The sequence below is a fragment of the Stegostoma tigrinum genome, chromosome 5 (genome assembly GCF_030684315.1).
Source record: "Stegostoma tigrinum isolate sSteTig4 chromosome 5, sSteTig4.hap1, whole genome shotgun sequence".
Lineage (NCBI taxonomy): Eukaryota > Metazoa > Chordata > Chondrichthyes > Orectolobiformes > Stegostomatidae > Stegostoma > Stegostoma tigrinum.
Window position 1 is genome coordinate 96574758 of NC_081358.1, and position 26191 is coordinate 96600948.

The window sequence follows — 26191 nt, forward strand, 5'->3', positions numbered from 1 at the left end:
TTCAAAAGCATCCACAGCCTTTTGTGGGACCAAGGTCCAAATCTTCACAGCCATTTTTGAGAAAAGTGCTTCCGGATTTCACTCCTGAATGGCTTGGCTCTAATGATTATGCCCCTTATTCTGGATCTCCCCGCAAATTGGAAATCATTTTCCGATACCTATACAATTAATCATTTCTTGACCATCTAAGCCACAATTTAACCTTTAAACACAACATTATTCTGGTGTTTCTGCTCTTCTTCCCATTCCAAGGCTAACTGGTTTTTCTTGCAGTCCTATATCCAAAACTGAGTGCAGTAGTTATGAATTTGTCTTTCCAAGCTCTGCAAAACTGAAAGATAATTTCCTTCCCTTTGTGTTCTAGTTTCGTTGGATAAATACCAATATTTTAATGTTTCCTTGTGTCACCTCTGGAATTTTTGCCAATCATCCTACACCTCTGACCATTATTTATTGACCTTTTCACAATGGAAACGTTATCTCCCTGTTTATTCTAATGAACAACTTCAGGATTTTGAACGCCTCTCTCAAATTTCCTCTCTCTTGTCCTTTCCTGCTTTAAGCAGAACAACCGAGCTTCTGTAGTACCACCACAAAATTGAAGACTTTCATTCAGGAAACTATTCTAGTAAATTTTTCTCTGTCCTTTCTAAGGCTGTGGTAGCCTTTCTAAAGTGTGAAGACGAGCACTGATTACAAAATCGAGAAGTAACCAGTGCTTGGTAAATGTTGAATATAACTTCCTTGCGTTTGTATTTATTAGCATAGACAAACATTTTGTATGTTTATTTTTTAAACAGTCTTCTCAATGTTCCTGGCATCTTCAAACATTTGTGTGTGTGCACCCTTCGGTTTATATTCTTGAAAACTTTTTAATTTCAACCATTTAAGTTCCATATCTTCTTTCTTCTTACCAAAATGTATCACCTCACACTTGTTTGTGTTCATTTTTGTCTCCTTAAAAACCTATCTCTTTGACTGAGCTTATAGTAATCTATTCTGATATCTCATTCTGTTGCTCTGTGTTAAGAAAATTATTCATGGAATTGCTCTTAAGAACTGCTGTGAAACTTGTTGCTTCATTAAGTACATTATTGAAGTTTATTTGTTGTTATGTGTCTTCCCATTTCACCATTGTACCTACTTCCTACTAAAGCCTGCTACTTTTCTCTTCACCACTATATTATGAAGATCATGCAATGGCTTTAATTTTCCAAATTATGCTCTTTATACTCAAGTTCATGTTATTAATGTGTATCAAGCTTCCTGCCTTGCTTTGCTATGATTTGAGATCAACAATTGGAATTATAGGCCTGGACAGTGCTACAAACTACTCTACATTTTGTAACAGAGGCCGTTTGGCACAAACTGTGGGGCTTAAAGGTTGAAATGGAGCTTCATTACAATGTACCATAAATATAGGTATAGAGGCCAGTGGTATGTTTTGGTGTGAATAGCTACCTCTTAATTCATAGGTTTTCGTTATTTAATTTTTTGCTTTAGGAGTTAAAGTTTAACTGTGGAAAATGAAATAAGTGCAATTAAAGCACCTTGAAGTCTATTACATTTAAAAGGTTTGGTAAATTTTTGAGCAGTTTAATAGTTATTATGACATAAGCAGTGATTTTGTTATAATACTTTTCATTGTATTTTTCTTGTAAAAGTACATGACAATAAATTCTAAATTCAAATTCAAATTCATTTTGGGTATTTATTGTAAGCTTCAAAATAGGGGGGGTGGACATAGAAGAGAGCATTTGTCAGCAGATTATGAAAATCTGCAGGACATAGAAACATGGAAGATAGGAGCAGGAGGAGGCCATTCGGCCCTTCAAGCCTGGTCCACCATTCTTCACAATTGGATCTGATCGGCCAATTCATTAGCCTAATCCTGCTTTCTCCCTATAACCTTTGATCCCATTCACCAAGTCGGGCTGTGATAATCAGTAACTTCATTTACCTGAGGGTAAACTGGGTAGGGTATGGAGCACAAAAGGGATGAATCTCCTGCAATGTGTGCAGGAGAATTTTCTGGAACAATACATTTCCAATCTTACTAGGGAGGGATCTGTGCTGGATCTTATGCCAGGAAATGAGCCAGGCCAAGTGGAGAATGTCAGAGTGGGGGAGGCTTTGGGAAATAGCAATCATAACATATTAAGGTTCAATATTAAGTTGGAAAAGGATAAAGAATTAACAGTCAATGTTTAAGATCCCAGACTGGAAAGGAAAAGATTTTGCGGGTCTAGAAATGGAACTGAAGCATATTGTTTGGAAATACATTTTAGTGGGTAAAAAAGTGGACAGAAATGAGGGAACTTAAAAAAGAGAGAGACGAAAAGTTGCGAGCTAAGTACATATCCATGAGAAATAAATTCAGGATGTCCAAAGCTACAGTTCCCTGGATAACTAAGGATATTGATGAGAAAACAGGGGGAAAAAGCAGGCAAATGGACTGGAATAATAATAGCAACTGGAATCTGGAAGAGTACCTGAAATACAGGACAGAGGCTGAGGCTGCTATAGGGAAGTTTAAGAATATGCATGAGGAAAAGATGGCAGGCAAATCAAAACGAATAGCAAAATATTCTTCATGCATTAATAGTAAAAGATCAGTGAAGGACAGAGTGAGGCAGAAAAGGAACAAGCAGAGTAAACTGCTCACCAAAGCAAAGGACTAAATGAATATTTTGCTTCAAAATTAGAAGATGGTGATAATGGCCTAGTTGAAAACATGAGTGTTAAGAAACTGAACGGTATAGTGATAGATAAAGAAGAGGTGCGAGAAAAGTTGGCAGCACTTCAGGTAGATAAGTTGCTGTGCCTGGGTGGGATGCATCCTACATTGCTGTGAAAGGTAAGGGAGCAAATCATAGCGTCATTGGCAGAAAGTTTCCAGGCCCATCTGAACACATTATTAGCCCCTTGGACTGGAGGATAGAAATGTGATGGTGTTGTTTAAGAAAGAGACAAAGGATAACTCAGGAAACAACAGACCTGTAAGCATAATATCAATAGTGGGAAAACTGATGGGGACCATAATATGTAAAAATGTGAACATGCATTTAGAGAAAAAATGAGTTAGTACTAGACGGTCAGTGTGGCTTTGACAAGGGCGGGTCATGTCTGACAAATTTTATGGAGTTCTTTGATGAGGTGACATGGGCAGGTGATGAGTGCAGTGCTGTGGATGTAATATATTTGGACTTTCAGAGAGCATTTGATAGCGTGCCAGATGAACGGTTGGTTGGCAAATTAGAATTTTTTGGGATTGATGGATCTTTAGCAGCATGGATTAGTCATCAGCTAAAAGGATAGGAAACAGAGGTTAGGAATAGATGGGCATTTCTCATACCAGAGGGGAGTTGGAAGTGAGGTTTCCTGGGGATTGGAGTTGAGACCTTTGCTTTTCCTGAGTTGTATAAATAATTTGGAGATGGTGTTGAAGTCAAAATCTCTAAATTTGCAGATGCTATGAAGCAAGGGAAACTAGTGAATTGTGAGGATGACACTGAGCAACTTCAGAGGGACTACAACAAGTTGATCAAATGGGCAGACACTTGGCAGATGAATTTTAATACAGAAAAAAGTGATGCATTTTGGGAGAAGAAACAAGGAGAGAAAATACTGACTCAATGGTACAGATCTGAGGGGAGCACTGAATCAGAGGCACCTCAGGGTTCATGTGCATGATTCTCTGGAGGTGACCAGGCAAGTTGAAACAGTTGTTAAGAAGGCTATAGGACCCTTGCGTTTATGAATAGAGGCATAGAGTGTAATAACAAGAAAGTGATGCTACCCCTGTATAAATCATTGGTCAGATCACATTTGGAGTATTGTGTTCAGTTCTGGACGCCTTAATTAAGGAAGAGCGTTAAAGTTCTGGAGCAAGTCCAAAGGAGATTTACAAAAGGAATGAGGGATTTCAGATGCGCAGAAAGAATATAGAAATTGCACTTATTCTCTTTGGAGTGCAGAAGATTAAGAGGTGACCTAACTGAGGTTTTATAAGTTATGAACAAATTTGACAGGGTAAAGAAGGATATTCTGTTTCTATTAGTTGGCATGTCAGTTAACAATGTCAGGGTCACCATTTCAAGACTGTCAGTGAGGGAGTTAAGAGGTAAGGGAGAAACTTCTTTCTTTAGACAGTTGTTCAGATTGGAATATGCTGCCTGGGTGGCTGAGACAGATTTCATATGAGGTTCCAAAAGAGAACTAGATATATAGTGATGAATTTAGAGGGTTATGGAGATAGGGCTGGAGAATGGGATTAGCTGTCTAGCTGTTTTGGGAACAGGCAGGGGGTGTTGAATGTCCTCTTTCTGTTAAATTCTTTTATTCTGCAATTCTTGTGTAGGATAAGAATAGAAGGAATGGTGTGTCTTCGTAGTTACAGCCAAATTATTCTCAAAACATCAACAAACTCTGAACATAGAAACTTGAAGGCAGGTGTCAGCAATTGGCACTCCATGCCAACTCCACCATACAATAAAATCACATCTAATCTAGTTGCTGTCTCAGCTCAACTTGCGTGTCTGTATTTGCTTCATCAGATCAAAGAAGAAATTGTAAATGAAGGATACGAAACCCCCTAAAGGCCAGGTTAAAGACAGTCTCCCACCTATCCGCTCCTCCCACCTCACTGACTAATCCCCACCACTCCCTACCTGCACTCACCATTCACCATCCCTCCATTCCTTCCTCAGCCCCATCCCTCTTCTCTGTATTTATTTCTTAGCTCCCTTCCCCCTCCCCCATTTCTGAAGCAGGGTCCCGACCCGAAACATCAATGTTCCTGCTCCTCTGATGCTGCCTGGCCTGCTATGTTCCTCCTGCTCCCCATTGTGCTGTTTCTGACTCCAGCATTGGCAGTTCTTGCTATCTATTAGGAGAAGGCTTAATATAAAAGTATCATTGCAGGGTCTGTAGGTGGAATGTCACCACCAGGGTATGGAGGCATACCAGTGAGTAACCACCTTCCTCAATAGGTAGATTCATGACCTCTGCCATGACCCAGTACATCTTTTTGTCTCAGGAGAAATGAACCAATATTCTTTGGGTGTTTGTGACAAAATCAGGAGGAAGGGTCAAAGGGACCAGCAAGTACCACAACATGGAGGCCACCAGTTGGTTAAGACTCCTCTTCTGATCTGTCAGCCAGGGATCCCTGATTGGACCAGATTAACAGCCCCAGTCAAGGAACTCATATTCTAAGAGGCCCAATTGGCTGACCTTGTTACAATCATTATATATCCCTTGCAGTATTTTGTGAGCCTGTGAACCGTTCTTGCGGTAACCTATGTTGAAGTTGCTTCTCAGAGAGTTACAAGGCTAGAATTTTTAAAGTGGAACATTGGACTTCTTTATAAAGGAAAGAAAGTTTTTATAAGATTTGCTGATCCATAGTTTAAGCATCATGTGGGTAAGTTACTGAAAAATCCATTGGTCCTGCCTTATTTTTGACATGCTTTGTTTAACCACAATTTTACTATCAACTCATATTTTTCTCATGTTAATTTTGGATGTAAGTGTATAAATGGTGTATAACAGATGTATTTATTTTTCTAACCTTGTATAGTAACATTTTACTTATTTGTTCAACTATCTTGTCGCTTTATTCTCTTATATACCTGGGATCTCCAGTTTCATCCACTTTAAACAAAACTACTGATGCCAGTCCTTGACATAATTTGACAGTTATGGATCATAATAGTATAGTACTTGCAAAACATTATTAGTGCATTAAAGGAGCCACTAATGGGAATGCGAATACTGCAGCTGTAGAGGGATAGTTCTTGACTTCATACAAACAGATGACAATGAATCCAAATGTCAACGAAAATAAAAATCAATGGTGTTACAAAATGAACAGCAGATTTGCTGTCAACATTTTCTGATAATATTTGTTATATTGCAAGAAATAAGAGTAACAATTGCATTACCACAGCCTCTCCACTATTTATTCAAGCATAACATCATGACTCTGAACCACAGTTTTTCTATGGATTTCTTGTTACTAACGAGTCTTGTGCTCATAATCTGTGAGTTTATAACAATATCTATTGAAGCTATACTGTAAGGGACACCAATGAGAAATGCATTTTGTCTGTTATTTGATTGCTGTTCTCTCACGAACTTTCCGCTTGTTATCCTCTCTCTCTGCTGACTTCTCCTTACTGTATCCCTCCCTGCACTCTCAATTTCTGTTTCCTCATGTTTCTCTCCATTTCTGTTTGCTCCCTCTTTATCTCTTCCCACTTGCCCCCTGTGCTGTCTGTTTGCAAATCTCATCTTGAAAAGTATGAGAATAGTTGTGAAAAATGACACGGGGTCTAAGTAATTCTGATAGTTCTTCAAACATTGAATGCAATTCAAAATACATTTAGACATCTGGAAACATTAATCATAGCTATTAAGTATTTGAATGTTTAAAGCATAACCCTGAATGACAGAAGTGATGGTGTTCTGCCAATCAAAGAATACGGACTACTGTTAAAAAATGCTTTTAGCTGCTCTCTGTTTGATGAAAATCTGAACCAGCGCACTTAAGGAATGATTGCTACAGTGATTTTAACTAGACTGAATAATTGATTTGCATTTAGCTTCAGATCCTTCCTGTTCTATTTAGTTCACAAAATTTTACTTTTATTCTCTTGGATGTGGGTGTCAGTAGCAGGACTGCTATTTATGGCCTATTCCTAGTTAACCCTAGGAAGGTGGTATTTGGCGTTCTTCCCAAAATATTGCAATGGTTCACATGTGGTGAACGTACACCCAGAACGTGGTTAGATACCGCGTTCCGAGATTTTGACCCTGTGACAATGGAGACATATGGCCAAGTTTAGGATGATTTGTGGCTGGGAAGAAAACTTGGCAGTAATAGTTGGCATTTCCTTGCACTTAACCTTTTGATGTGGTGGAGGTTTTTTGGGCGGAACTGCTTCCAAGGGATTAGCTGCTGCCCCGGGAGAAGACCAAAGCTCAGAATGCTCAACAGCACAAAGGTTAAAATGTCAGGTATTTCTTCAGAGATAACAAGGTGTAGATCTGGATGAACACAGCAGGCCAAACAACATCAGAGGAGCAGGAAAGCTGGCTTTTCAGGCTTAGACCCTTCGAGCTTGTCCTGAAATGTCAGCTTTCCTGCTCCTCTGATGCTGCTTGACCTGCTGCGTTCATTCAGCTCTACACCTTGTGATCTCAGATTCCCCAGCATCGGCAGTTTCTACTATCTCAGGAACTTCTTCAGATTGTTTATACCTCCACCGGAGTGATAACAGAAACTCCACTTTACTTTCCAGGCATGTCCTACCTCAGAGAGTGGATGAAGAAAATCAAGAATAGGAAACATAGTTGGCTTCAAGACTTTAAGCCCTGCCATCAGGCTGAAATGAGGCAACGAGGCAGTCTAACTGGAGCTGTGTGATTTACTCACTCCTTTCATATCCGACTCCGAATCAAATTTCAAATTGCAGGCAGCCAGGACACCTGCCTCAAACTGTAGGACTCTATTCATATTATGCTGAACAGGCAGAATGGCCCGATATTTAAACATTCAGTCAAGAGTCTTTGACATCTTTGCTCAGGCTAGGATTTATTGATCATCCCCAATTTCACTTAGGCTGCTGGTTGTAAGCTAATCCTTGAGCCACTGCTCCCAGAAGGGTGCCCACAGAGCTGTTAAGGACAGGCTTCAGGATTTTGGCCCAGGAAAAGTGAAGGAACCGCGATAGTTCCAAGTCACTTTGGTTTGTGGCTTGGAGGAGAACTTGTAGATGGGAGTATTCCCATTCATCAGCTGTCCTTATGCTTCTTGGTGGTAGTGTTCAGAGGTTTGGAAGATGCTGTTAAAGGACGAATGCCTAGTTGCTGAAGTACACCTTGTAATGCTACCGCTGTGCGTCGGTGATAGAGGGAGTCAATGTTTAAAAATTTGGATCAGTTGCCATTAAAGTCAGCTTGTTGAGGTCAAGCTTTTCTTTTATGTGTTTTGAGCTGCACTTACCCAGTCAATAGAAGAATATTCCATCACACTCCCGTCTTGTAGGTGATGGGATAGACCGAAAGAGTCAGGAAGTGAATTATTTACCAGTGTCTGTCCTCAGACAGTCATGTGGCTAGTCCATTTAAAGTTTGGTTAATGGTGACTCTGGACCATTGATGGTGGGATAATGCACCGATGCAATGGAATGCCAAAGGGAGAACCTACATTTCGTGATATTTTGACTGGTAGCCTGCTCATTTAAACAGTCATAGCTTCCCTGTTAGGTTGAATATAACTGGAGCTGCATTTAAAGTTAGAAGTACCCCAGACTAGTATATTTTTAAGGAACTTTCAGTGGATTTGGAGATAGTAGAATGCTTTTTTGTTATTCATCAATGGGATGAAGGCATTGCTAGCTAGGCAGCGTTTATTGTCTATCCCAAATTGCCCAGAGGGCAGCTCAGAATCAACCACATTGCTGTGGATCTGGAATCATATGTAGGCCAGACCAGGTAAGGATGGCAGTTTCCTTCCCTAAAGGACATTAGTGAACCAGATAGGTTTTTTCTGACAAGTGGCAATGGATTCCTTATCATCATTAGATTCTTAATTCCCAATATGTATTGAATTCAATTTCCACCATCTGCCGTGGTGTGATTCAAACCTGACTTCCCCAGAATGTTGTCTGGGTCTCTGGGTTGAAAGTCCAGCTATAATACCAATAGGCCATCACCTCCCCCTTTCAACTCTGTAAATGAATTTTGACATTTCTTATGCTGAGCATTTCAAATGAGTGGCCATTCTTCAGATGCATCAACATTCATTGACTTCCAAACTTTTGACCTTCATCTGATCCCTGATCTCCTATATCAGAAGCTCCTTCCATCCTGTATGTCCACCTTCTATCCTTTGCCCTTTAGTCCTGTAACTCACTCTACAGTGTTCATAGTTTTCACTTTCCATATCACCCCCACCTACAAAATCCTCCATCAATTCCATCTCTTTGAAAACTTGTTCAGTTACTTGCCTTGCTCTCTGAATGTAGATATTTGGTGGATCAGCTCCTTCCCCCATCTCCCTTCATTTTGGTGAAATATCATAAATCACTTCACTATGTTCAAGACACCAAAGAAACAATTGTCATTGTTCTGAGAGATAGAGAAAGACAGAGAGAGACTGTTTGTGTGTGTGTGTGTGTGTGTGTGTGTGTGTGTGTGTGTGTGTGTGTGTGTGTGTGTGTGTGTGTGTGTGTGTGCGCGCGTGCTAGCAGCTTGATTAATCCTGGCATGTGATCAAAGCTGAACTCCATCTTGTCCCTCATTCGATGCCAGCATGCATTGTCCCATATACAACAAGATGTCATGGAATGGCTCTTAGGAGCAATAACTCTCATCAATGATTAATTAGCTCTCAGGCAGACTAAGTCACCACACACTGCAACACTAAAACTGAAAGCTTCTGGTCTTTTGTTGCAATACAGTAGCCAAAACTACAAAACAGATTTCTCTGCAACAGTTCAAAACAGTCTACTACCAGGGTTTACCAAGAATGGGCAATTATTGTTGGTCTTACTGCGATAGAAAGGCACAAGTTTTGAGAACATGTTGATGTGAAGAATATGTGCCCTCATGGCACAGAACAGTAAATGCCTGGACTGGGTGCTGGACTGTCAGGTACACAGGATCACATGTGCATTACAGTGACCACTCTAGCTTCTCTCCATTTAAATCATTCACCCACTCTCATGTGATGAGTGCAGGCTGTTTGCAATCTCTGGCTGTAAATAAAAGGTTTTTAAAAAAGAATGTATCCTGAACACAAGAAGTAGTACCTGTTAGGTAAAGCTAACTCGAGCACATCACTATGACAATACAACACTAATTCAATGTGTTCTTCTGGTGCCAATGATAGCCTGGCCATTCCTCTTCTTGAAAGATGGGCACAGAGATATTCCTCTCTGTTAGCTGTTGTTGGCTCTACAATTACTAACCAATCAGAAAAGGGCAAAAACGCTTATTTAAGTGGCATCTTATTATATTACAATGTTCTTCACAGCTAATAAATTACATATTTTAAGTGCACTCTCATTGAACTTGCATTGGTTGAGGAAGAAATGTTTGCCAAGACATGAGAAGAACTTGTTTCTTCTTCTTCAAGACTCTTTCCAATCAAATAGAAATGTGAAATAAACAGAGTGAATGCTCCAGAAACTCAGAAGTACTGGGGTGGCACTGCTGCCTCTCAGCGCCAGGGACCTGGATTCAATTCCACCCTTGGATGTACCGCCTGTGTGGAATTTGCACATTCTCCTGTGTCTGCATGGGTTTCCTCCAGGTGCTGCAGTTTCTTCCCGTAGTCCAAAGATGTGCAGGCTAGGTGGATTGGCCATGTTAAATTGTCCAGTGTTCAGGGATGTGTTGATACAGGGGGTTGGGTCTGTGTGGGATGCTCCTATGGTAATTGGGCTAAAGGGCCTGTTTCCTCACTGTAGGAATTCTATGTTGACGACACTGGCAGCATCTGTTAATAGAGAAACTGAGTCAACATTTTGAGTCCAGTATTTCACTTCTTCAGGACTTGTTTGTGTCTCCATTGCTCAGACCTTTGAGTTTAGGAATTGGGACATCATATACGGGTTCTACAGGACATTGGTGAGCCTTCTTCTGAATTACTGTGTGCATCCTGGTTGCCTTGCTATTGGAAAGATATTATTAAATTGGAAAGAGTTCCGAAAAGATCTACTAGGGTGTTCCTGGGAATGGAGGGTTTGAGGGATAAAAATAAGCTGGATAGGTTGGGACATTTTTACAGTGGAGTGGAGGAGGTCGAGGGGTGACTATACAGGTTTATAAAATCATGAGGGGCACAGATAGGGTGAATAGCAAGTGTTTTATTTCCCTGGGATGGGGGAGTTCCAAACAAGGGGGCATATTTTTAAAGAGCGAGGAGAAAATTTTAAAAAGGGTATGAAATGCAATCTTCTTACATAGACAGTGGTTAGTGTGTGGAATGAACTGCCAGAGTAAGTGCGAGATGCATGTTTGGGGCATGTTGGACAGAAAGGCCTGTTTCTATGTTGTATGACTCTATGATATCTTGTAATGAAAACAGATTAGAATCCCAAAGTCAATGGAATTTTTAAAAGCTTTCTTACTGTGTTATTTACAAGAGAACCAACACAGACCAAAACCAATTACTGATGTATATTCAGTGCAATCTGGTAAAGTCATTTGTGTGACCCATGGAATGTTGCACCTATAGAAGACCAAAGAAACTTAAAACAAAGATAGAAGTGCAACAGGAAGAAACAACAAGGGGACCAATGATCTCCATCTTTCAATTTGAAATTGCAAATTGACCGAAAGAAATAGAATGGGTGAATTGTCACTTTGAAACCAATATTTTAAAAGACTGTTAAAAGGTTTGAGTATGAGCTGCTACAATTATTGGGATCTCCATATTTGATGCTAGTGTGCCCAAACAGAATCAGAGGAAGTAATTTTTAAATTCAGCCCCTATATCGTATGAATTCATGAACTTATAATATTTTTAATTTCTGTCATCTGAGCAGTTAAAAGGTGTAGAGAGGCACTTGGGGTTAGAATTTCACTTGAAAACCAAAAAAACCTGAAATGGGTAACGCTAACCCAGAAGCTAACAATATAAACATGAAGAGAGAGGTCAATTCAAAGTGATTATAGAAAAGCGATTAAACCAAATCTGAGAAATGCTTCCAGCCTATGCTTTGAGTTTCAGAGAGTAATCAGGCAAATCATGTGATTTCACCAAAAAGCATTTGAATAGTGCTCAACTAACCACGAAAACTAAAGCAGATAAAAAGTGCTAAAATTTAAAATTTTATTTTTGGAGACAAGGAGTTAGTATTGTCAGCCATCCATAACATATGGGTTTCTTTGGTCCTTTTCAACTCAAGAAGAGTTTCTCGATGTAAATGATGTTGTGAGTACTCCAGAGAGGTGGCAAATTGAACAGGTGTGTCATGTTAACAGGAGAAAAAATTAGTTACAGTCATGAAAGTGGTGAGGAGTGAAATATAAATATCAGTCAATTGATGAATAAATCAGAAGTTGAAACTTCAAAGATTGATTTTCTAGATTTAAGGTTGGATACTAGTACTGAAACAGGTTAGTTCGCAGGATATTTTGTGTTCCAGAAAACTATCAAAGAGACACGCAAAGTGTATTTCAGAAGCTGAAATAGATTTGTGTGAATAAGCCAGGAATATAAGTTTGGTTGTTCATGACATAGAGAACACGTTAGTTGTAAAACAACATCCTTTCAAACTTAATCCTGGAAATATGCTCAAGTGAGAGGTGTTATTGAACTGAGTCATAGGAGCTGAAGCTCATTTGTCATGATGGTGCAAAAACAGATAGATCACAAAGGTTCAGTATGTTTTAGCAGTGGTGAGTGGACTCAACAGGTGAAACCTCTAATCAAACTGTAAGCAGAATGAGTGGTGTTTTCCACTAACAGGATGCTGCCATCAAGTTAAAAACATGTTCTACATATCACACAGATGACTAGTGTAGTAAATGACTTTCAATGCCAGTGTGATGTCAGGTATGTAGGCTGTAAATCCTAAAGACTGGCCAGTCATATCACATAGTACATTTCACCAGACTATTCATAGAAGCAAGGTACAGATCATATCTAAACAGCCCATTTGCAAAACTCGCAACAGTCTTAAGCATTAGATGCAATTCTGCAATTTGACGTTTGCTGAATAATCTTGACAACAAATTTAAGATAGTTAGTCAGGTTTATAATGTGGCATGCTGGTGTGTACTGGAAACTACATGTATTAACAGAGCCCTGTTCTTTGCAGGCAGAAAGACATATACCCACCCAGTACCTATCTCAACTCAATAAAGAAGGTGAAAGTCATTCTCTGGTTCAGGGCTTTATGCTTATCAACCACAGTCAATCTCCCTGGTATAAAATCTAAACGAAGCCTGTCAGTTAACTGTCAATCATCTGAGTCCACTGTCACCAATCAACACTCTATTCTCAAAGAATAGAAACGTTAGTTTTAACCTTGAATTGGGATTCTTGTGAATTGTCCTGATGAATGCAATTTGAAAAGCTCCACAGGATATATCTTTTATCAGCAGTACACAAATAGAAACTGCCCTTGAGAAGGTGGCGGTCAGCTCCCATCCTGAAACAGTACAATCCCTTTGAAGAACTTGCACTGTATTCTGTGAAAGTCACCAAAAGATGTTAAAAAGTGCAAAAATGAACAAGTCTTCAAAGTGGCAGAAACACATGATTCAATTACCTTGGAAAAAATCCAGTTTAAAAAATGTTCAACAAATTTCATAAAATACTTCAATGCTGGCATCCATTGGCTGCAGGTGGTAATACAGATTGGTTGTCACTTTTGGCCAAAGAGAATTTTACTACTTTCTGATTCTTCTAAAGAAGTTGTCAAGTACTGGCTGGGCTTTAGTCTCACAGGGGTCTAGCTCCCGTCCTGTATGTAGGCCACGCAGGCCCTGTTCATATTTAAGTGTTAGTAGGGTACTTGGAAACTGGATGGTGCTGGCATGAAATGAGGATAATAAATGATTCCTTTGCAGGAATGGGCAGACCCAAATTATACCAGAAAATGAACCAAGCTTCATTTAGACAGGTGATCTGTAGGTTTCTTACTGGGCATCCCCTGGCAGCTCTCCAGTGATAACAAAGTGTGACGCCAGATAAACACAGCAGGCCAAGCAGCATTTCAGGAGCACAAAAGCTGATGTTTCAGGCCTGGACCCTTCAACAGAGAGGGGGGATGGGGAGAGGGTTCTGGAATAAATAGAGAGGGGGGGGGGAGGCGGACCGAAGATGGAGGGAAAAGAAGATAGGTGGAGAGGAGTGTATAGGTGGGGAGGTAGGGCGGGGATAGGTCAGTCCAGGGAGGACGGACAGGTTAGGTAGGCAGGATGAGGTTAGTAGGTAGGAAATGGAGGTGCGACTTGAGGTGGGAGCAAGGGATGGGTGAGAGGAAGAATAGGTTAGGGAGGCGGAGACAGGCTGGGCTGGCTTTGGGATGCAGTGGAGGGAGGAGACAAGCTGGGCTGGTTGTGTGATGCAGTGGGGGGAGGGGACGAACTGGGCAGGTTTTGGGATGCAGTGGGGGAAGGGGAGATTTTGAAGCTTGTGAAGTCCACATTGATACCGTTGGGCTGCAGGGTTCCCAAGCGGAATATGAGTTGCTGTTCTTGCAACCTTCGATGGCATCATTGTGGCACTGCAGGAGGCCCATGATGGACATGTTGTCTGAGGAATTGGAGGGGGAGTTAAAATGGTTCGTGACTGGGAGGTGCAGTTGTTTATTGCGAGCCAAGAGGAGGTGTTCTGCAAAGCGGTCCCCAAGCCTCTGTTTGGTTTTCCCAATGTAGAGGAATCCACAGCGGGTACAATGGATGCAATATACCACATTGGCATTAAGCCTCTGACATCCATACCTCAGACTTTTCCAATAAGACTGACTGCAGATTTTGAGCACAGAACGTGTATGTCTCATATTTCAATAAAACAGTCATGACATCAATAAATCTCAAAACTGTATAGTTTCTAATTTCTTTCTAGACAGAATGCAGAAATTAAATGTTCAATAGTTGATGACAGCTGCAGTGAATAACGGTGCTCAGTTCAGTGATCATGATAAGGTATCTTTATAATTCCCTGTCTCATCGACACCTGGATTTGAATTAAACAGATAAGGCTGCTCAACTCAGGAAGTTACATTAAAATGTACCCACTCAAAATGCTCCATTCGTAATAACAAGATTTAAGTTTGTTGGGAATTATAAGGAATTGTAATTTTTATTAGCACATTAAGCCTGTAGCTGCGACGTCATGAATTCAGGGCTGAATCTTACTAGAAATTGGCTTAGTTTTGTTTTTGTCGAGTATTATGGACGGTTTCTCATTGTGAGGTCCACTGAACTTTCTCTTACAACTGGCTCAATCTCATTAACCATGCTCCATGTCCCAGCGCCACACATTTGTCTGATTTTTTTTTGCTTGTTGTAGGCAGAAACATTCATTCTTGTGGGACATTTTGGGATTTCTGGTGCTGATACTGTATTTAAAAGGCACCCAGTAAAGTGCTAGCAGCCCTGAGCTGCCCTGCACAGTTGGCAATATTTGCCCAGGATGTGGCAGATAAGAGAAGATTGGGGTGCAGCTCTGCACACAGGGATCTGGAGGTTCTGCTGAATGGGGTGACACGGAGGAGGGCCATCCTCTTCCTCCAGGAGAGGAGGCTGTGAGCCCAGATGCTGCCGGCTGGTCTGAGTTTGCCACCCAAGTCAGTGCTGACTCAAAAGTTTGGAGGAACATCCAGCAGTGTAGTAACGTTGGCATCAGTGGTCTTATACGCTTTACCAGGGCAAGAGTCGCCATCTTCCCTCTGCTACCTCACACTCACCTTCTGTTTTGCACCCACGTCCCACCAAGGCTTGTGCTCAGCCCGTCTCACTATTGTCTGCAATACCTTTCATCAGTTGCTTTTACCTAGCCCAGCACCATCTCACAACTAACCCTGCATGGCCCTTGCTAGGCCTTCTCACTCACGGGGGTCACCTCACCAGCTTTTTCCTACCTGCTAACAGCCCACTTAGTTCTTCCCCTTAACTCATTCCAGGAGGAAACAAAACTTGAAAGAGCCAGAGATAGCAGGAACTGCAGATGCTGGAGAATCTGAGATAACCCGGTGTAGAGCTGGATGAACACAGCAGGCCAAGCAGCATCAGAGGAGCAGGAAAGCTGACATTTAATGCAGTGGGTCGTTATCACTCAGAAAACTTCCAAAGACCAAGGCCTGCTCACCCCCAGGCAGAAGAGAACCCCCATGGTGTCAGCAATTTCTTTTTAATTTCACTAGTGCGATGTGGACATCACTGGTTTGCCAGCAATTTTATTGCCCGTTCCTAGACAGGGCTTCTTTGATATGCACATGCTGACTCAGACCTGTCAGGAGCACTGGGCAGAGATAATGGGAACTGCAGATGCTGGAGAATCCGAGATAAAGTGTGGAGCTGGATGAACACAGCAGGCCAAGCAGCATCTTAGGAGTTTGTGATGAAGGGTCTAGGCCTGAAACGTTAGCTTTTGTGCTCCTATGATGCTGCTTGGCCTGCTGTGTTCATACAGGAGCATTGGGCAAATTGACACAAACACTACAGGACTGCAGCAATTAGGTTGTAACACTGTGGCTTCAGACACGCAACCGTTTGGCTGCCTCTATAGACAGGATGCCATGGAGAACCAGGTCCAGCACGCTCAGCGTCTGCTGGATATCTGCACAGACCTGCTCTCCATTGCCGTAGACACTAATGCTCAGCACCAACTGCAAGGTGGCAAGGTATAGGCTAGGGAACTTGACCTCACGCTCGGTGCCCATTCCTCACAAAGAATGAAGGTGGTGCCTAAAGAGCAGACAACTGCAGTGGGACCCCAACCCCAGAAATCTTTTCTGCTCGAACAGTAACTGGGCTTCCATCTCCTTGCTGCCTTCCATCCTCCACATTGTGGGTGGGACAGCCAAGGACAGGGCACTTCCCTCTGGGCAGGACACACTCACCATGTCTGGTCCACATAGTGTCCTTATTGCAACACTGCAATGAGAGGTGCCAGTGCCTTCAAAAGTGCAGCATTTAAGCCCAAACCATATTGTAAGTGGGTCCGAAATGTACCATGATGATCCAGTAAGGCTGATATGTGTCAAATGTCAAGGTCTGTCATTGTGGAGAGCTTGTGCTCACTACTGAGCATGCCTTGAGATGTTAGTGTCTGGTGTCCAAGATGGAGGAGCAAGCATTAAGCTAAAGTCATTAGGTGACATGTCAGGAATCCTTGATGCCTGGTTTCTATCCAGCAGGTGGGAGAATGGGAATGACATATAGGTGAGGTGACATTAAGGATAAGGAGAAATTAATTTATACTAACATGTGCAAATAGGCCTCTCATTTGCCATCTTGTCTTGTCATTCATCATTTGGTTGGAAAATGGGACTTTATGCACTCACCATCAGAAAGCTCCTTCCGGAACAGCTCTCACAATTTTTCCAATTATCTTGCTATGGCCCATGTTGCTCACGGGCTGGAGAAATTTCACCTTTGGATCTTTTCAGTTAGCCGTTGCTTGAATTCACTTAATTGAGTTCACTGAACCAAGAGAACTAGCATGAACTGAACAGGATACAAGTAGAGCATAGTGAAGGGTTCAGAGTATATCCTTTCCATGGCTCTGTGGTAGCACTCTAACTTTCAGGAGATCAATAGCTCAGAGTCCCACTGAGACTTTGACGCAAAGTCTAGATGCACTGCTGTGCTGTCAAAAGAATGAAATGTTAAGTCCTGTTTACTGCTTTAGCTGGATGAAGAATATTTTACGACTTTGTTTCAAACAGAGTAGGAGTATTCTTCCTGGTATTGTGGTGAATAATGAGTTGTCAACCAACATTACTAAAACAGATGATTTGAAATTACATTTCATTATAATTCCTTGAAGTTTGCTGAGTGCAATTTGGCTGTCATATTTCCTTCAACAACAATGACTGCACTTGAAAAATACTTAATTGGCTGTCCTGAGCTGAAACTTACAAGCATTTTCTTCCTTTGAGCTGGATCTCCAGAGCAGATAGGAAGATGCTGGTTGAAAGTTGACTGTACTTTTTGAATCTTAAACTCCTGTTTTAACTGGAGGAGCTCTGCTTGCATTCCTACCACGTAAAGATGGTGGAAGGAAGGATAGGATCTTTTGTTTAAATTTTAATTGTAGGTGGCAGGAGGAGCTGAGATGAAGTAAAATGACCAACAATTCACCACCAAACTCCCTCTGTGACATCGCTGTTCTCGGCCTATTCCACTGCTCCAGTTAAGTTTAATGTACTATGTAATGATCCCCATTGGCAACTATTGATTCTCCCAGGCTGGCCATTATCCATTCTCTTGTATGCCCAACTGCTGTTCTCTCTGTCTGGGCTTGATCTCCACCTATCATTTCTTCTTTTCCCCTCTTCTCACCCCATCTTCAACCTCTTTACCAACCTTCGCCTAGCTACGATCAGTTTTAAAGATTGGTCATTGGACGCGAAATATTAGCTGTGCTTTCTGTCTACAGACCTGCTGAGTTTCTCAAACACTTTTTTGTTTTTGCTTCAGATTTCCAACATCCACAGTCTTTGATATGAGTTTAACAACATCAGGTCATAACTGCTGTCCTCACACTTTCAGCTAGCAGCTATTGTGATGAGTGATAATGGGAACTGCAGATGCTGGAGAATCCAAGATAATAAAGTGTGAAGCTGGATGAACACAGCAGGCCAAGCAGCATCTTAGGAGCACAAAAGCTGACGTTTCGGGCCTAGACCCTTCACCAGAGAGAGGGATAGGGTGAGGGTTCTGGAATAAATAGGGAGAGGGGGGAGGCGGACCGAAGGTGGAGAGAAAAGAAGATAGGTGGAGAGGAGAGTATAGGTGGGGAGGTAGGGAGGGGATAGGTCAGTAGGAAGGTGATGTGGTACCTGGTTTGCTTCAGGACATGGTTGAGCAGTTTCAAGGCTGAAGAGATTACAAGAGAGTTGCAGTGGGAGAGAGATTCCCTGAGGTTGGTCCGGAGGAAGGAGGGTAACTTCTCCAGGTTAGGCATCCCTGGAAGAGGCTTCGCAGTGAGGTTAAAATTGTATCAGAGATAATGGGAACTGCAGATGCTGGAGATTCTGCTATTCCATCACTTCCAGCCACGAATTTTGTTTGTTTACATGTTGCATTAACATCTCCCCTTTCCTTGCATTACTTTGCTTTTTCTCACTTAGTCATTGCTGTCTACCTTTTTCTGAACTGTTTTGTTCTTTATGCCTCCCAACTCCTCCTCTGCTTGTCTTCCTTAAAATCTGATTTATTTCTAACTTTATCTGGTTGTGAACAATGCCCATTTCATTGAAGTGCAAATTCTCTTCTCTTTCCACATGTGCTGCCTGATCTTCTGAAATTTTCAGTATTCTCTGATATTATTTATCTCTCTAACCTTGCTTCCAGTTTTTATTTCCACCTCCCTTATTAAAGCTCAATGTCATTTTATTAATTCTGATGTAAATCAGATAAAATGCTGTATTAAGATGACTGTTATCTTTCTCGATTTATCTAAATTCTTCCCTCAGTCCTCTTAATTCTAAATAAATCTTTACACACAATCTTCTTTTCCACATCATCTTAGATGTGTTGAAACTTATTGAAACAGATGGTGTTCTAACAATCTTTCTTCCAAGCCCAACACGAACAAAAAACTCACCTATCTCAATCTTGTCTCCTTGTTAAACTTCCAAGGTTTGTCTGTGTTTGTCCAACACTTCCTGTGTTATCTTTCATGATATTTGCAGCTTCAGTGTTATCTTGAACTCTGAACTTTGGCCTCTCAGAATAACTATCATTGCCCGGTTGATGATCAAGACATTGCTAAGCACCTAGGTTCCATTAAGCATGGCAATAACTCAGTGTTACAGCTCTCTCTGATTGCTATAAATGAAGTTTACCAACAGACAATGTCAGTTGATCATCTGTCAGACGCATGTTAATACATGAAATGTAGTAAGCAGTGAAGGATTTTACAATTTCTAATGAAGGAATGTAGACGCAAAAACACTCAGATGAGATTAAAGGGTAAGAATTTACCTTCTACGATCTCAGCAGCCTTAAATTTTATAGTTACTAAAGATAGTGATACACTTTGTCCTGTTCAAATTATTATCTCTGCCAACAGATTACAGCTGTTAATTTAATTACAACTCTAGTTAGTGACTAACATTCGGCATTCATTTTCTGAATTTGAATGTGATTAAAAATTAACATAACTGAGTAATTTAATCCCTTCTATTTATGGCTCCCTCAACAAAGTATTAGTATCCATTTGTATGCTGATGAGACTACTCTTACAAGTGAAATTTCACCGGGCCGAGTTCATCACTACTCTCTCCACCTTCCAACATCCAACTCTGAGCGAGAGGAAATTCCCTCAGAAAAGTTCTGAAGATTGAAATCATTATCTTTGATCCTTGCCATAAACTCATTCATACCCACACCATCAGTATAAATGTCCATTTCCAAATCTGTAACGTTGCCTGACTGTATCCCTGCTTCAGCCCACCTGTTACTGAAGCTAAGAGCCCAAAAATTTGGAGCAGCATTCACAACACCGTTTAAACTGAATATGTATATCCTTCTGAATGTATACAATTCATTGCCCTGTTGAACTAATGAGGAACTGCTATTCATCAGAGAAGAGTAGAAAACTGTCCCTAAATGTCACTTCTTGTTGATACCAATGATAAATAATGAATTACTCATAAAACAAGGGTAACAAAACCCATTACTAGCAAGTGGGTAATCTGAACATTAGACTAATGGTCTGTGGATGCCAGCAGAAAGCAGCATATACATAGAATTGAAATGGTACAAAGTACCAAATTTGGAACCAAATGACATGAGAGTGTAAAGAAACAGGTACTAAATCAAAACAGTATTACAAATATAAATATACATGACCTGATGGCAATTTTGGATACATGGTTGTAAGGTTTAAGTGAGTGATTACCTTAGTGTTAAAGATCAAGATGTAGAATCACTTTAGGCAGAGATGAGACATAGCAAAGGTAAAATGTGACTTGCAGGCTCTCAAACAATAGCTACACTTAGGGGTGGATTAAGAATCAAATTTACTGGAAAGAAAGTTATTGCAATAATCAGGGATGATTTTAGTCTTCAGATTAGATGAATCAGATTTGCAAATGAAGCTTAGAAATTGAGTTCCTAGAGTATATTCAGGACATGTTTCCAGAACAATGCAATCAGGAAGTACACTACCCTAAGCCTGGTAACCTGCAATAAGAAAGGACTGATTGATTACTACACAGTAAAGTAGGTATAGCTATTTGCTTCTAATTACTTATAATTTGTTAATTATATTCTAATATGTCAGCACTATCCTGTTGACTCTCAGCATCTGTTCTTGTAGAAAAAGAACTGTGTAGAAACCAAAGTAAATAGTATAAATCATTTTGTGCAAAAATACAGGGTCAAATAGATAGGAAGTTAAGTGCAAAGATAGAAAATCAGACAGAAACAAAGTAAGCAAAGGGATTTAACAAATTATCCAGAAGACATCTCATCCAGAAGTTCAATTATTGTCTGCTAGGCTTGGATTAGTCAGCAAAGGTATCGGCTATCCCTATTAGGGTTCGTCTAACCAGATGAGTATTGAGATTTCTGATTCTATGAGACTCAGTGTCGGCTGTTTTGGGCTCAGAGGATTTGTTTTTGTATTAACATGGAAGATTATTCTTAATTATATTTTAATTGAGTTAATTTTATATACAGTAGTTATTCATTTGTGTCCTTGTAAATAGACATAGGTTGAAACTGTAGTTTTAAGTTGCAAATATGTATGCTTGCATTGTGTAGTTATGTAAATGCATGCTCATAAACATGAGCAAGGATTGGCTCCAGCTCTATCCCTCACCAAATAACTATCCGGAGAAGATGTTCACAGATGACAGAAAGGTGAAAGCTGAAAACCAAGAAAACTTTATTTGACAGGAAACCACAATCCCAATAATCATTGCCAAAAATGGTCTAATCCCGAAACGTCAGTCTTCCTGCTCCTCTGATGCTGCCTGGCCTGCTGTGTTCCTCCAGCTCCACACTGTGTTATCTCAGACTCCAGCATCGGAAGTTCTTACTATCTCTATACCAGAAATAACATTTACACCTCGGGCTACCTACCACAGACAGTATGGAGACTGCACAGATACCAAACATTCAACTTCAATCAAAATCCATTCACACATACATTTTACTATTGGGAAGCCAACTAACTTCAGAAGGAAACACCTGAAACACAATAGACAGCACAGATTGGAGGGGAGATAATTAGGCGCACAGCCTATATGACTGCTAGCCCTGATCCAATCTTGGAGAGCCTTTTTCAACAACAAGCTTCTGCAGAAATAGTTTCCCTACAGGCTTCCAGCCCCAAAAAACAGCTTCAGAACTGAGAACCACGGAGACTGACAGAGAAGCTGAATCAGGAAACCAAATCAAGAGCATCATCAGAACAAAGGACAGTCTAGAGGAGGGAAGCAACCCAGCACCATCCAAACAAGTGCTTCCAGACATTGGCTTGTTCTGAACCAAGAGAATTGTTCATAAGAACGGAAACAACTGGATGTACCTTAAAACTGTGATTTCCTCAGTGATGAGCTGAAACTCCCAAGACCCCAAAGTTCCAACCTTGCTAACAGGGAGGGGAAGGTGGGTGGTGACAGTGCATGGGGCTCCAAGGTTAAGAGGCATGATTAGTTTCTGCGCTTAAAACCAATTTTTTTTTTCGCTTTTAACAGTGTTTAATGTGTATTTAATTTAATAATGTATCTAATTACTGACCTCTGTATAACTGGTTGTGTTAATTCCACTATTTATTTCAGTTACCTTTATTTCCTGTGTTATACTTACTTTTTTGCATTTAAATAAATGTAGAGATTCTTTCGCCCTGAAACATTTGTCTGTTGCCTTTTTCAGTTCACATTCCCTAAATAAGTACAGCGTCTAGTATCAGGGATCTGGGAAGATTTGAACCATTTAAAATCAGCAAATTATTGAGTGAAAACCAGAGCCCTACAAGCCCTGAAATATTGGTGCCAACTGTTCAAGGACGAGGTCAGGAAATGCAAACCTCTGCCAGGAATTCTCGGCATCTAATTTCTGTCTGGTGGGTGGAAGAATGTGATACTGCACATTTCATGGATTTGTTTTGATTTATTATTGTCACATGCACTGAAAGACAGTGAAAAGTATTGTTTTGCATGCTATCCAGGAAAATCATACCTTACATAGCTATATCAGGGTATTAGAATACAGTGCAGAATGTAATGTTACAACCACAAAGAAAGTGCAGAGAAAGATCACATGTAATAAATGAGAGGCCCATTTAAAAATCTGATAACATTAGGGAAGAAGTTGTTCTTAAATCTGTTGATTCATGTTTTCAAACTTTTGTATCTTCTGTCTATTGGAAGAGGGTGAAGTAAGATTAAGTAAGATGACAATATACACCAATGCATGTAATTGCAGCTGTCACTGTTCACTAGCAAGGATTTTGGCTTGCCATCTATCATTTGGTTACTTTTTGGTCCTGAATGCAAGAAACTCCTCACTTGACTTCCACGGAATTTTTCCAACTATCTTACATCGGCCCATTATTTAGGTCTGCAGAGATTCCATCCTGAGTTTCAAAAAAGGACATTGTGCTCTGATTGTGAACCGAAAACCAAGGTGCCTAATGCCCTGCATCAAAGTCTTCTTCACTCCATCATAAATGATAGGTGGTCCTCAACGGAACCAATGTTTTTGGCATTGCATGCATTCTCTTCCAATGCCTAATGCACAGGAACAGATGTGTGTCATGCACAGGTGATTCTAGAATACTAAATGTATTGCTTTATGTTGAACCAGGCTCTGATAACAGAGGCTGTGCTACAGGAGCGTTACAACAAAGAAACCAAACTACAAGCTTGAAACAAACATATGTGAGGCTGCTGATTGAAGGCACAATCATTGAGAGAAGTTTTCTTATACCAGAGTTCTACCAAGAGTTCCTGTAGCCAAACTGCTCAAGAATCAGCAGATGAAGAATGAGCTGGTCTGACAGTCGCCAATGGAAGATGCTGATGAAATTAAGATAAGCCATCTGATGAGATCTTTCCTGACAGAATCTGATGTCATTTCTCAATGCTTAATATAAGGCACAACTTAGAAACAAATCATTTAAGTTTATTGATGTACGCCTTCTACATAAGCAAATAGTCTTAGAAATATGTATCTATCTTATCTTACCTACTCTAAATCCCTTCAGCCTCTTTCCCTTCATCCACCCAGCCATTCTAAATTTGAATATTGATGAAATTACTAAGTGAGTGATTTCCATAGACTTACAGCTCTCTGTGTTCTGTTCTCAATCTCTTACATTTAATCTTCTGCCTATGGAAACATATTTTTCAGGTCTAAACAACTGGAAATAGCTTCTATCTATCCTGCCCATTCTTTCACAATCACAAACATATCAATCATGTCTTGATTCACCCAATCTTCTCTCTTATCCTTTTCAACTTTTGTGTTCTATGTCACATAAGTTTGCCTTGCACCTGAGTTTCTTAATAAAACTAATTTTACTTCAGTGATTGCAGGAAATTTAAATAGAAGGTTAATCTTAAACTTACAGTTGAAGATCACAGAAAAAGCATGTGACAGGATATTCATTTCTTGGTTAACCGGAAAAAAACATTTATGCACAATTTCTTGAAGATGAGACTGCTGCATGCATTCAAGATATTATTTAATAAGTTGCTTTCATCTTGACAGTTTCACTGATAAGCCTGTGAGGTCATCATTTTTTTTATTAATCACAAAGTGCAGCTGGCTTTCAAGTTTTCATTATTTTGTCTTCAAATAACCTTGCTTTCAGAGCAGTAGACAATGAATGAGATGAGCTTTGCTTTTTGCTTTGTGTAGCAATCCCTGTGACATTAAATCATTTGTTGTGTTGTTTCTTCACCTTTCACCTTTTTTCTGGTTGCCCTGTTTGCCAGCAAGCACTCTGCTCCTTTAACTCTATCATCTTGTGTGTCATTCCAGCCCTGCCACTCTATCACCTTAGAATGGTTAACTTTACTGCAATGCCCACATTCTAAAAAGGCTTTTTTTAAAAATTCTCCTTCCTACACATTCAAGGGAATGACCCATCATTGGTCAAACATTATTCATAAAGCTCTTCGCCTTACCAACTTTTTACCCAGTTTCAAAAGACTCCTTAAAGCTCTTCCCCTCATCAATCACCCTTTCTGCTTTGTTCAACCTTTCTATTGGGAATCCAAGGAGAAGAAGCAACATGACCTTTTTGGAGCAATGAATGATGGGGAGTATACACCAGATCTGACCACATCCAAAGACTGAATTTAAATTTAAATTTTTTTTTTGTCAAATGATGAAATTAACTTTTAAAAAGGTTTTTGTTTAAAACCAGTCTTTTTGTTAACAACAAAGCTTGAAATAATCAGGAATGGGCACATTTATTGATACAAGATATGAGAAATTTGAGACATGAAATGCTTAGATGGAGCAGGTGGTCTGGGGCTTTCCATCACCATAGCTCTTTCTCTCTGGAGTTCCTTTAGGCTGTATCTGGGTTTATTGTAGATCAATTGATATGGATTAGTTGCAATGATTAGTCAACTATTTGATTATTATTTTAGTACACAAATATCCAGTTGGTAAAATGTTAAATAGGTGGATTGTGGCCTTTCCTTATTTCATGATTCTTATGTTCCTGTGATAGTTACTGCACTTTTGAGGCACTTTGTTAACTCTAGAACATGAACACTGAGACTTGCATTCTTGTTCAGATTGAGTACCAGAGGGGTTATTCATATAGCAAATAAATACATTACAAGTCTATCATAAATATTGAAATGATCTGGACACAATTTGTTTAATTAATTGATTTTCCTGCTGGATTACAAAGTCCAGCAGGAGTTGTTCAATGTGGAGCTGATATTTTATACAAGAACATAGCATGATAACACACTGAAATAATCACTGAACTCCCCTCCACACCCCACTTAAAAGCACCTGCTTGCCCAATTATAGACCAATTATCATCACGGCTCTAAAGGCAGGTATTCTAAGAGCTATGTCATTCAAATTTGACAACGGAAATAATTTGATCAGAAAGCAAAGACTTCACCAGCCCTGAATAGAATACATGCTTTTAGATTATGATCATCCAAATGAGAAATAGATGGGTCATTCCTGTCTCAACTATCCAACCACAGGTACAGCACTGAGCACTGAACCTTCCTCATCCAGTTTCAAGTGAATTCTACTCAATTGCCTATCTTCAGGAATGAGAACAATGACAACAAACCAAGAGGACAGTAACTCTGTCCAAGCATCACTCTGCCAACTTAAAGACCTGTATACAGGAATCAGCCTATGCAAACACAGTTGATTTGCAGGTAACTGTGACAATGTTGGGGAGGTGGTGGTACAATCGTGACAATGTCACTGGGCTAATAGCCCAGAGGTCCAAGTCATAACCTGAAAAACAGGGCTTCAAATCCAATCACATGGGAGT

General features: G+C 40.3%; 1 protein-coding gene across 2 annotated transcripts in view; it reads right to left on the reverse strand.

Moving 5' to 3' along the window:
• tmie (transmembrane inner ear) overlaps positions 1–26191 on the reverse strand; it is a 91476-nt gene that overhangs the window by 52672 nt on the left and 12613 nt on the right. The gene's annotated exons all lie outside the window — the stretch shown is intronic.